Raw genomic sequence first — 12,350 nt, 5'->3', positions numbered from 1 at the left:
TATCATACAAACTCCAACCTCACCTGATATTCCATCATCTCAACATAAATTGGCACACTGAATAATCCACCATACTGTGTAATAGATATTCTTACAGGCTTTGTTATAGACTGCGAAATTATGTTAAAAAGATGCACTGAATGTGAGAAAGACAGCTGCGAAATCGCCTGAATTTGACAGTGGCCACCAAAGCTCGTGTAGCATCAATCATCCGGGCTCTTTAGGAGCTATGGAGTAGGAAGCAGTTCTTTTTATCGTGGAAACGGTCCGACTGTCTAGGTTTCAGGTATGTAACAATATTGTCAGATGGTGAGGCAAGAACATTTACTTACCTAAATTCCAAAAACATTTATGGTGACATAGAGATTAAGAAAGAGGAATGCATTAATCATGTTAGTCAAAGGTTAGGATCTGGTCTAAGAAATGCTGTGAAAGAATGGCGTGGGTAAGGTGCGACTTTGAGGGTGAGAATCTCGTGGTAGTTTAAAAGAAGCAACTATAAAAAAATTAACTAGCTACTATCTTCATTTGTCGGAATGCCTTCCGACAAAGCAAAGGCGATGTTAATGCAATGAAAACTGCCATATATGCTACACTGCACCATAGCATTCCCACCGATATTAAACCCCAACATTTGAAATGTCCACCTGGTGCAAACTCGGTGTTTTTATCAAGTAGCTATCTCAAAAAAATTAAACACTAGGTTCTCGCAAAATGCACGTAAACACACCAGTAAACGGAAATTTATCGAAAATCCTTCCTATCTATCAACGGCTAGCTTTAAATGAAATATTAGAACGTTGTGTCAGATGTGCAACCCAAAATGCAAATGAAAGTATGCATAGCGTGATCTGGAGCAAATGCTCAAAGCAGACTTCTGCGTCTTTACGACGAGCAAATTTAGCCATGTGCGACACTGTTATGGTGTTCAATTTGGGGACATACCAGCACCTGAAACTCTTGGAAAAAGTTACGGCTACATGCATGAGTAAAAAATCTGCCACAACAGCCTTATTGACAAAAGAAGGGTATATTATAGAAAACGTAGGAATAATTTTATTGCTGTCTACTACTCCGGATCCCAAAACAGGAACAACATCTCCGTTGAAGCTCCAACAAATTCTTTCAAAAAACAATAATCATCTATTTTTCCCACCTAATGCTAATAATTTCCAAGATGTGATTCCCCAAGGCATCTCTGGCGAGTCTTTTACGGCCTTCGGGAAGTCTATTTTTCATTAAATGAGTGTTCAAAATATGATGTTCCATTGATTTAGGCTCAGAGTACCAGACCGCCATTTTACAACGCCATCCTATGCGAATGCATTTTATTGCTAACTTCTCCAAAAAGTATTTCTTCCAACTAATTTTTAATTCAAATCCATTTTTTTGCAATCGCTCATGCGGTTCCCTTTCTAAATTTATAAAGTTTTTAACGTACGGAGGTCTGGTACAATTTCTATAGATATCTTTTTAAAAAATGACATGATTTTAGTATAGCTATGTTAATGACGATCGCTATTTTGTAAACTTTGGCTTTGAGCGTCTTAATTTATATCTTAATGTTAATATATTTTTCTAAATTTTTAAAATGCCTTTCTTTTTAAATTATCACAACTCTAATGATTTTTTTAAACTTACATCGCTGTTCCATAGCAAAATCAAAACAAACTATATAAAGAAAAAAAAAGTTAAAATTACTTCAATTTCATACCACGCCTGGCCCAATAAATTGCTAATATTTTTATTTAAGCTTTAATGATTTTTATCAAAATCTCAAATAAATGTTAGCTTGTATCAATTTCAAAGTCAATATTTGTACTTTCATTTAGTATTTATCTTGTGAGACGGAAAATAAGACTTGCAATGTAATGCCAACAAAATAAAAAAGGCATAATTTACTAACCTGGGGATTTTAAAAGAGAAAAATAAGTCTATGCTTCTCTGGTATTTTTTATGTGGTTCATTTATAACTGTGATAACAAAAAAGACCTTCTGAATGTGCTAATATATAATTATTGAGCTTAAAAAAGTGTATATTTAAATACATTATAAATTTTTTTTAAAGCGTTTTTATGCTTTTTACATACATAAGAGATTGGCCATCACCAAAATAACTGCAAATACAACGCCTGTACCCGTTGCGGCGTCAATCGACACACATCCGACCAATGTACTGCCAAAAATGAATTTGGTAGAAACTGCAGCGATTCGATCTATGATAAAAGAACAAACTTCAACTGCGATCACGCGGCATCCTCGGCCACGTGTCCCTATTACCTTAAAAGACTGAAGCAACTGCGTTCTGGCCAACCACAAAGTTTTCTTCATCCAATTTAGTTTTCGATCCTAAATTTATATGTCAGAGTTAAAGTTTTCACCTCTTTTTTAATTCATTAACTTTTCTCCCTTTTTTTTATTTATCTTCTAACTTTAACTTAATTACTGTCATCTATTGTAACTTCCTTCAAAATTTTGTTTTTCCTATGTATTATGTATTTTGCAATTGTGCTTTGCGGTTGTGATGCATTGGTGTATTACGTGTTTGCATATGTATTGTGCGAGCTAGACTGGTGGCCAGACGTGGACTATACGGTTAAGGCTTTTGCACACCTAGGTACGAGTGCACGCCTGGAAAAAAGAAAAAAATATGTATGAATACATAGTTCGTAGCTTCTAGGGTGTAATCAAGTGTTGGTAGGTGGACTGTTGTCATTTTAAGCTCTTTATTTACTTTTTAGTAAATAAGGTAAGTTAAATGCTTTGAATGATTTTTTTTGTTTGTTTATAATATTGTATCAACGTGTTTTTAAATGTTTACCAAATTTTTTATACTAATTATTTCATTTAAATTGTTTAAGATACCCATGTGACTTAGTAGCATTATTTATTTTACGCTTTTGGTTTTAACTTATTTTTAATAAGATACCTAATTACTTTCTTGTTTTGTTCCTATGTTTTTGCTTTTTCATGTCAATTATCTCTGCCATTTGAAATAAATAAATAAATGTCTGACAACAAAAAAATAGGGCCGGAAAACGAGAAATGCAAAGAATGTGGACGAGAATTTACAATGAGGAAAAATTTATACGCTTACATGAGGAACTTGCATGACGATAAGTCCAGCAAGTTAAGGCGCGCTTTTGTGCAATCAGATGTCTGTGAATTATTGTTTTTTGCAAAAACATTACCAGAGCGAACTTTCTGAAGTAAACCTGTTATTTGAAATTAAGTCTTTCGATGATTAAAATTCGTTTGACATTTGGAAGGATACTTTTGAAAGAGAGAAAGTATCTCATTTTATACAACGATCTATTAAAAAATTTTCTGACTTATCAGTAGTTAAGTATTATGTGCATCATCGTAGTGGAAAGAGCTGCATTGAAGTCAGCGACGGGGAAACATCACGTTAAAACCATAGGAACTAATAAAATTAATAATAGTTGTCCAGCTACCATGAAAGTAACGAAACATTCTGATTGCTGTAATATTTCTGTTGAGCTTCAATCTGTACATGTTGGTCATGAACCTGAAGCTTCTAGATTGCCTCTTAGTATGAATGAACGTAAGCTTTTAGCTATTCTGATGGAGCAGGGAATACAAAAATCTAGGGTTTCAGCCAATGTTAGATCAAACTATACACCTGCTACGTGACTTTCATTAATTGATAAGAAAGATTTGTACAATATCTGTACAGAATTTAAGTTAGATAGTGAGGTATGTTTGGATAAAAATGATGTGCATTTTAAAATTCAAAAAATGCTGAAGGAGCCTGGCAACTATGTTTTGCCCTACAAGTCAGTTGGAGAGGTCTCTGAAATGGCAGGAATTTACGAAAATGATTTTTTGCTTAGTATTATGAGCAATGCTCAACAAAAGCTGCTAGAATTAAATGATGGTATCATTATGATAGACTCCACACATGGTCTCAATCAGTATCAGCTTAAATTCACCACACTGATGGTTAATGATTCTAATTGTGAAGGTTTTCCAGCTGCTAATGTTTCTGGGGAATGTGACTTGCACTTATTATGTTGCTGGCATGTTAAAAGGGCTTGGAAAAAGAACTTAAATTCTACGGTAAGGGTAGCTGATTTAAGATGTGCCATTAAATCTGATTTATTTGAGCTTCAAGAAGAGACTGATGTTGTGACATTTGATCATTTATGCAAATCATTCTTTGAGAAGTACAGCTCTAATACAGACGCGAAAAGTTTTGTAAATTGTTTTAATGAGGAGTACATGTGCATGACAAAGCAGTGGTCTTATTGTTATAGAGTTTATTGTAGGATAAATGTTAATATGAAATTGGAAAGGTGGCATACGTTGTTAAAGTATGAAGAAGGCTGTGATAATGTTAATTATCACAAGTTTATTCTCTCCTCAATATAATTTTTCTTTTTTTTAATTTGCTTCACTTTTATCATCTTAACTCTTAATTTCTTGTTTACGAATTCCTGCTCTTAACTTCATTTAACGTTCAGTTTATAATTAAATCATTTATCAATTTACAATGTACATGTTTAAACACTGCATATTTTTTTAATTATTAACTTTATAGGTCATTATTATGTTTTATATTTTAATTATGCAATTTTAATTTATTTATAATTGTCTATTACTGTCTTGCCTTATTTTCAGTCATGCATTGCTCTAAGGGGTGTTTCGGTTCAAAATTTTCGATTTTTTGAAAAAAAATATATGTTATACTCTGTTTTATTCTGAGCCTTTTAAAACCAAATTTATGATGATACACAAAATATTTCCGAAGTTATAACAAAAATACTGAAGCGCACTTTCTCGTAACAGTAAGTACCACGCCCCTTTCCCAAACATCGTCTGCAAACTTTCACAGTTTTGTTTTCACTGACGCGTGCTTTTGCTTTCTTATCAGTCATAATTTCTTAATATCACGTGATAATTATATTTTTAAACATTATGATCAAGCAGTATTTCTACATCTTAACTCTTCTCGCAATCAATCTTTCGATTGTTGTTTTGTTGATTAAAATTAGCGTGAACTTTTTGTTATCATAGACGGATAATTCAAAATCAATACGGTCAGGAAAGAGAGTGAAAAAAAGTAAGTTTCACGGTAATATGTATGTAAAAAAATCTGTAGATACGGAAAATAATAAAACAACATTTGTTAAAAAAGATATAGAACTTAGTGCAAAGAGCAAAAAGTTGCAATCGCAGTCTAGCTCTAGACGATCTAGCATGAAGAAAATTTCTGAAAATTTAAAAAGCTATCGTTCATGGACTGACTGGTCGACAGACTTTCTGTCAATTTATGTGTCTTCCCACTCTTGTAGAACAGAAAACATACGATGCTATTAATGAAAAAATTGCTCAGTGTGCAGAGGAAGTTGCTCTAGAAAGCATGAACAATGCAGCACAAGAAGAAACTTTTTTGTCTCAATTAGAGAAATTTACAGTAGGTGGAGATGGAACATGGAAGAAGAGGGGTCATACTTCTCTTATTGGTGTTTGCTCACTTATCGGAGCAGAAACAGGAAAGATTGTTGACGTAGTGGTCATGTCATCTTTTTGTAAAGGGTGCAGCTCATATAAAGGCCCTAAATTTGGTCCTTCATATGAGAAGTGGATGCTTAGCCATAAAACCAGCTGTCGAAAGAATCACTCTGGGTCAGCTGGCTAAATGGAAGTTGATGGAATGCTGAGGATTTTTAAAACGCCTGAGGCAAAGCAGGGAGTAAAGTATCTAAATTACATAGGAGATGGTGACTCTAAAACTTTCACTGCTATTTCAGGTGCTTTGCCATATGGAAATGACATGCCTGTTGAGAAAATCGAATGCGTTGGCCATGTTCAGAAGAGGCTAGGCACACGTTTGAGAAAACTGAAGGCAAATCTTGGGCGGCAGAAGTTAAAAGATGGAAAAACAATAGGAGGAAAAGGAAAATTGACAGATGCTTTAGTTTTGAAGTTAACAACCTATAACGGCAATGGTATTCGAAACCATTCAAACAGTGTAGTAGAGATGCGAAAAGCTGTTTGGGCAGTATGGGCTTACCATCGCAGTGCAGACGATGAACCCATGCATATGTTTTGTCCTCAAGAAGAAGACTCGTGGTGTTCGTATAATTGTGCTGTTCATAACAATACTGTTAACGTCTTAAAGCGTGTTAAAGCATAAAAACTCGGTTTCTAAAGTGGTAATAGATAATAAAAAAAAATATTTGCCGATCTTTGCCACCCCAAACTCTTAAAAAATGCTTGGGAGGAAAGATCCAAATTGTAAACGAGTCTTAATTCGGTAATTTGGAAATATTGTCCAAAAGTATTTGGATGTGGTGTAACTGTAGCTAAAATAGTTACACATTTTGCTACGCTAGCTTTCAATGATGGTATGCAGTCTTTCTTGTCTCTCATGGAAAAACTAGAAGTAAAAATTGACGGAAGAAATTGTGTTGAGTTTTTCGCAAAGATCAAAAAAACAAGCACACTGCTGAAAATCGTGTAATTCCACGTTAGATGCTCGTAGAGCCAAACTAATGAAAATAGTACATTCTAACGAAGTGTATAAATTAAAAGAAGGGAAAATATATGAATCTGGAGGGTTTTAATTTCTAAATAAGTATTTATTAGTATTTCTAAATAAGTATTTTTAAATAATAAGGTCATACTTTGAAAAATTAAATTTATATGTTTAAATATATAAATTACACTTTTATATATAATATGTTTAATTATATATAAAAGCGTGCATTTTACAATTTAAATTAATTTTACCAGTTTAACATGAATTTATATAATTTAGCTTTTGTTTTTTATATCTTGCTTTTTGTAAATCACAGTTTGACAGCTTTATGAAATTTTATGATAAATACATATGGAAGACAATTGTACAAAATAAATTGTGGAAAATTACTATAAAATGATTGTGTTACTAATATAATTGCAAAATTTGCATTTCTGGATATTTTTTTATATGAAATAACTGACTTTCTAACAGAAGAATGAAATTTTGGCTTTAAACTCTTTTTTTTCAGTTTGTGTATTTTGAGCTTGAGCACAAGATATTTTCAAAACTAATTGTCTTAATGTGTTCAAAGTTTTCAAAAATGCTCGTTATGGGATGATATCTGAATTAAACACAAGTTTTAGTACTTTAATAAAGGTAAAATGTTGATTTTATACAAATATTGTGTGTATTTTGAAATTTTTTAAAAGATATAATTTTTTTTATTTTTTAACACAAATTTTGTGTTTGCTGTTTAGAACAGTTAATTTTGAGTTAGTCAAAATGTTGCGCACCGTAAAACTCGCTGTTTTCAAAATATTGAAATATATGTCCATTTTCATTTTAAAATTAAAAAATAATTTTTAGCTTTAAAGAGAATGTTCTTAAAGAATGTTAAAATTTGATTATCTCCTTATCTACTGTAAAAAAAATTGGAAACCTCAGTTAAATATTCTAAAAATAACATTCAGTCGGAAAATTACCTACTTTTAAGTAAAATTCTTGCATTGCGAATATCCCTTAAGAGATATTCCCCAATCTTATTTTTTCACATGCGGTAACCTGATATTCTCTGCACCCCATCCTCTTGGTCCTGTCTTTTTCCACAGCTGTCACCTGGCAGTTTCTAGCGTGGGAAAAAAACGGTCATCTTTTCTGCAGCTGGTCCCCCTTGACTCTTTACTTTAAAATATAATTTTATGATCTTCACCTGGTGACATTTTCCTTTTTTTTCTCACACAGTATGTACTTTTTTTTTCTCACTTTTAATTGCGTACTGGGCGGAAATCGTCATTTTTAACCTTTAGCCTTTTGTTGACCTCGCTTCCCTGTTCACACGCGGGTGTCGCGAGGACATGTTACTTGTATCTTCACTTACTAGATTTTTATACCGGCCAATAGTTTCTTCAGGGGTTGAATCTGAACAGTCCACTTTTTCTTTCATTGGCCTTCACATGGGATCCCTAGTTTTCTTAAGGCGATGCATGATGGAGAAAAGGGACACTCTCTCTTATTTCATTATATGAATGACATTTTATTAAATGGAAAATTTTTTGTTGGGCGAGGTAATAAAAATGCGAAATACCTTGAGGAAAATTATAAAAGAAAACATGCATTTGATGACTTACTAAATTTTTGTGCCCTGTGTTTACGAAATTTTTATGCCTTGTGATTTCGCGTAAGGTATCTGATCACCTCATTTTCACTAAAATCGACCAAAATCTCGATTTTTTGTTTTTGACATATTTATATAGAAAAAACTTTTAGCTTTCCAAATATGTTTGTCTAGCTATAACAGAATCAAAGTTACAGCCGTTTAACTAAACCTCCGTAGCGAAATTTTTAAACCGGAAGTCATTTCTCTCAACCGGATGTTCACAATATTGGTTTTTCAATCACACATTTTTTAATCAATATCACATTTTGGTTTTGGTTTCTGTTTGAGATTGTTGAAAAATACGTATTGTTGAATACTGTTCACTTAAACTAAACTTTAGTATTATTTTTTTTTTGATTGCCAACAATTTAACAAGTAATTTCAAAATTGTTTCTGGCAATAAGACAATTATCAATCAATCAGATCCTTGTTTATCTTTTTAACTTGCGATTGATTTAGAGATACTTTTAGACATATTTTCTATCCTATGTTGTCCTTGTTTGAACAGTGGCTTGATTTTAGAGGAAGAATCAAGAATGGGACTCTGCTCCAACTTCAATATACTATGTAAAAACTGTTGTTTTTCTAAAGGATTTTCGACATCAAAGAAAAATAAAACAAATAATGAAGCGAATACAAGATTTGTTTTGGCTCTACGTCTAATTGGCAAAGAATTTACAGCTGGTAAAAAACTTTGCGCTACACTAAATTTGCCTCCAATTTTGTCTAAGTAAGCTTGCTTTTTGACTTCAAGAAAAGAAACTTCTAGAAGCCGCTACAACTGTTGCTCAAAAGTGCATGAAATCAGCCGCTGAAGAAACCACTGGCATTTTGACTCCAGGAAAAAGCTTTGAATGTGGTATTTCTGTAGATGGAACTTGGCAGCGGCGTGGCTATTCTTCGCTTAATGGCATTGGAACTGCAATTTCAATAACAACCGGCAAAATTTTGGATGTCGAAATTATGTCACAGTTTTGCCGTGTGCGCAATAATTTGAAAAAGTTATCTTTTACCTCTCGTTCACCTTTAAAAAACCATGAGAGGGCCAATCATAGTGGTTCTTCCGGAAGTATGGAAGCGGTTGGCGCCTATAGAATTTTTGAACGCTCTGAAGTTTTTAACTCCCAACAATATACAAGCTATTATGGTGATGGAGACTCTAAAGGAGATGATGCTGTGAAATATATATACGGCAAAGACACACCAGTTAGCAAATTAGAATGTATAGGACATATACAGAAGCGAGTTGGTACCAATTTGTGAAAACTGAAATCTACGACTAAAAGACTTGGTGGAAAAGGGAAATTAACAGATAGTTTAATCAATAAGCTTCAAAATTATTTCGGTATAGCCATAAGATCAAATTGTGAAAGCTTGGAAAATATGCAAAGGGCGACAATTGCTGCGTTTACACATTGTTGCTCTGATAAACATGGACAAAGTCCTACAGGTGAAAGTAGCTGGTATAAATATCAGCGGGCTGCATCGCTAAATCTAAACTATTCATCCAAAACAAAAAGCTACCAGACAAAGTGTTGAATAGCATCAGACCAACCTATCTAAAACTGTGTGACAAAAATCTTCTCTCCAAATGTTTGCATGGTAAGACACAAAACGCAAATGAGAGTTTCAACGGTGTGGTGTGGACTGTTTTACCAAAAAATGTTTTTGTCGAGAAGCAAACTCTTTGTTTGGGTGCTTTTTTATCAGTGATACAATTTAATGAAGGTTTTTCTGGTGATTTTTAAAGTGTTTGAATTATTAAGAATAAGCCCTGGATACAATACTGGGAAAGAATATTCCGCATTTGATGTTGATCTCATTGCCGATTCAAAAAGACATTCGTTATCCTCTGCAAAGTTGACTAGAAAAAATTGCGTGCCAGCTGAAAGAAAAAAAAACAAAAATATTGAGAATAAGGAAGGCGTTATGTATGAAGGTGGAGCCTCCGCACCTAGTCGGATACCGTAACTTCTCATACATTCTTGTGGGGTTTACCTTGCCACATACACAACCTCTTTATTATTTTTTAGATTCTTTGTACCTAAAATTCAATTGCCTCGCTAGTTTTGAGTAATTTTATAAATCGTTTACGCTTACCTATTGCTTTTTAATCTTAACAATATCATTTGTTTTTTAATTTCTAACTTGCACTTTTTAATATTTAAACTTTTAGACCGGAAGAAAGGCGCTGGGCGTGTTATTAAGATACTTGATAAATCAAATCACTTTCTATAGTGTTGAGCGCTATAAGGGCTAAACTTTTTGGAAGATTAATTTCTCTTGAAAGGCATAAACTTACAGCTAGAGTTTTGGATATTAGAAACAGGCATGACAAAATAAAAGACATGAACGACAAATATTTTGCTTTAAAATTATATAAAACGTGCAGATGGGTGGTTCGAAACCTCACGGTAATTTAATTGTAACATATGATGTTAATAAAGTTGATGTTAGGTGTAATTGCCAGTTAAGATGTGATGCTTGTAACATTTGTGTGCATCAGTTTACATGTTGTATAGATAATTGTATCAGGTTCAATTATGTGCAAATACATTCATTTTGTCATTTCACGTTTTTCTGTTACATATTTGAATTCTGCTGAGCCTGTCATTCCTCCTAGCAAGTCAGACGAACATAGTGCTATATCGGCCGAATTGATAACTAACCGTGCATTGATCACTGAAAATAAGAGGAAAATGCTCTTAGAAAATGTAAAAGATTTAACAGTCAATGCCCAAACTGATTCAGATCTAGATTTGATTCATAATACATTGAGCGAGTTAAAAACAAAATATTTATTGATGTCAGACAATAGTTTAGTTAACTTTACTCAGTGCGAAAAACAACCAGCAAATAAACTTGTACAAAGGCAGGTTCAATTTTAAAATTAGATTTTGCGCATTCTAGATTTTTTATAATTAGGATTGATTATAAATTGTTTTACATTCGTTTTTGTGTTACATAGAGATACAATTAATCTTTTACTTGCAGATATTTTGCACTGCAGAAAATTTAGGAAACCTTTGTGCCAGCCAGAAATTATTTTTAGACGGCACCTTTAAGGTAACATCCTAAATTTTCAAACAGCTGTATAGCATGCTGTACAGCATGGGCCAGATGTTTCCCATGGCTTTTTGTCTCCTAGGAGGTAAAACTATTGCTACAAGAGGAGTTATTAGCCCCAACTTTTGCCATGGTAGATAGCGACTTGGCGAGGATAAAGGTATTGAAGGAAGTGTTTCCAAATATTGAAGTGAAAGGCTGCTGCTACCTTCACTTTTTTCTAAGTTGGGTGAAAAAGGTATGTACAACTTTCTTAAGCTACATTTCGAATTTCAGTAATAGGGTACGAGTTAAAGGGGACACGGTACCTTCAAATCATCCAATTTTCGAAAAAAAATTTTTTTTTGTTAAAATTGTTAAGAAAATTATGCTTTATCACATGGTGTTGAAATTTTTCAGTTACGATGATTTTTAACGATTTTATGGCGAATTTTCTTAAAAGTGGGCGTGGCCGTTTTGACAGTTCAGAAGCTGTCAAGTTTGTTTACATTCTAGTTTTCAAGCATATTTCTATTTTTTTGTCTAGATTTTAATAATTATTATTATAAATATTTTAATTATTATATTTTAACAGTCTGGCAACATATACTTTAACTTTAACCGTGCTTTTGTTTACATTTGTTTATGTTTATTTTTCGCGACGTTTGATATAATTTTGAACTCGTGTAAAATACTCTAATCGTTGATTTCTTTCGTTACATTTTCATTTTTATTGTTTTATTTTCGTTTTTAATTGTTTTATTTTCATTTTTTATTGTTATCTCTTTGTTTTTACTGTTGAGTTTTCTTTGGAAAACCATGGATAAAATTAATTCAAGATGGCACAAACCGAAACCTCACCGAAGTAAAAAGCATAAAAGGGCTATTGAAAATGCTAGAAAAAGATGGAATAAACCATCTACTGTTCCTCTGAGCTCAGTAGATGACACTGGCAAATCTTCTGAACTCAGTGATTCCAGAACTGTAAAAAAATTAAAACTTTTTTCTGATTCTTTTTTACTACATGTACTAGTGATTTGCCATCATCTACCACAACATTGATATATGATGAAATGTGGGCCCCTCTGCTGAAAGATCTGAAATGTGGTAACTGTGATCAGCACAGCCTAAATGTCAGAAAGACAACGGGATATGGGTTTG

The 12,350-nt window shown here is 33.0% G+C and overlaps 1 protein-coding gene across 1 annotated transcript in view; it reads right to left on the bottom strand.

The window, feature by feature from the left end:
• LOC122271576 (serine--tRNA ligase, mitochondrial-like) overlaps positions 1-12,350 on the bottom strand; it is a 584,968-nt gene that overhangs the window by 496,715 nt on the left and 75,903 nt on the right. The gene's annotated exons all lie outside the window — the stretch shown is intronic.

This window comes from Parasteatoda tepidariorum, chromosome 8 (assembly GCF_043381705.1).
Source record: "Parasteatoda tepidariorum isolate YZ-2023 chromosome 8, CAS_Ptep_4.0, whole genome shotgun sequence".
Lineage (NCBI taxonomy): Eukaryota > Metazoa > Arthropoda > Arachnida > Araneae > Theridiidae > Parasteatoda > Parasteatoda tepidariorum.
This window is presented reverse-complemented; position numbering and strand designations above follow the sequence as displayed.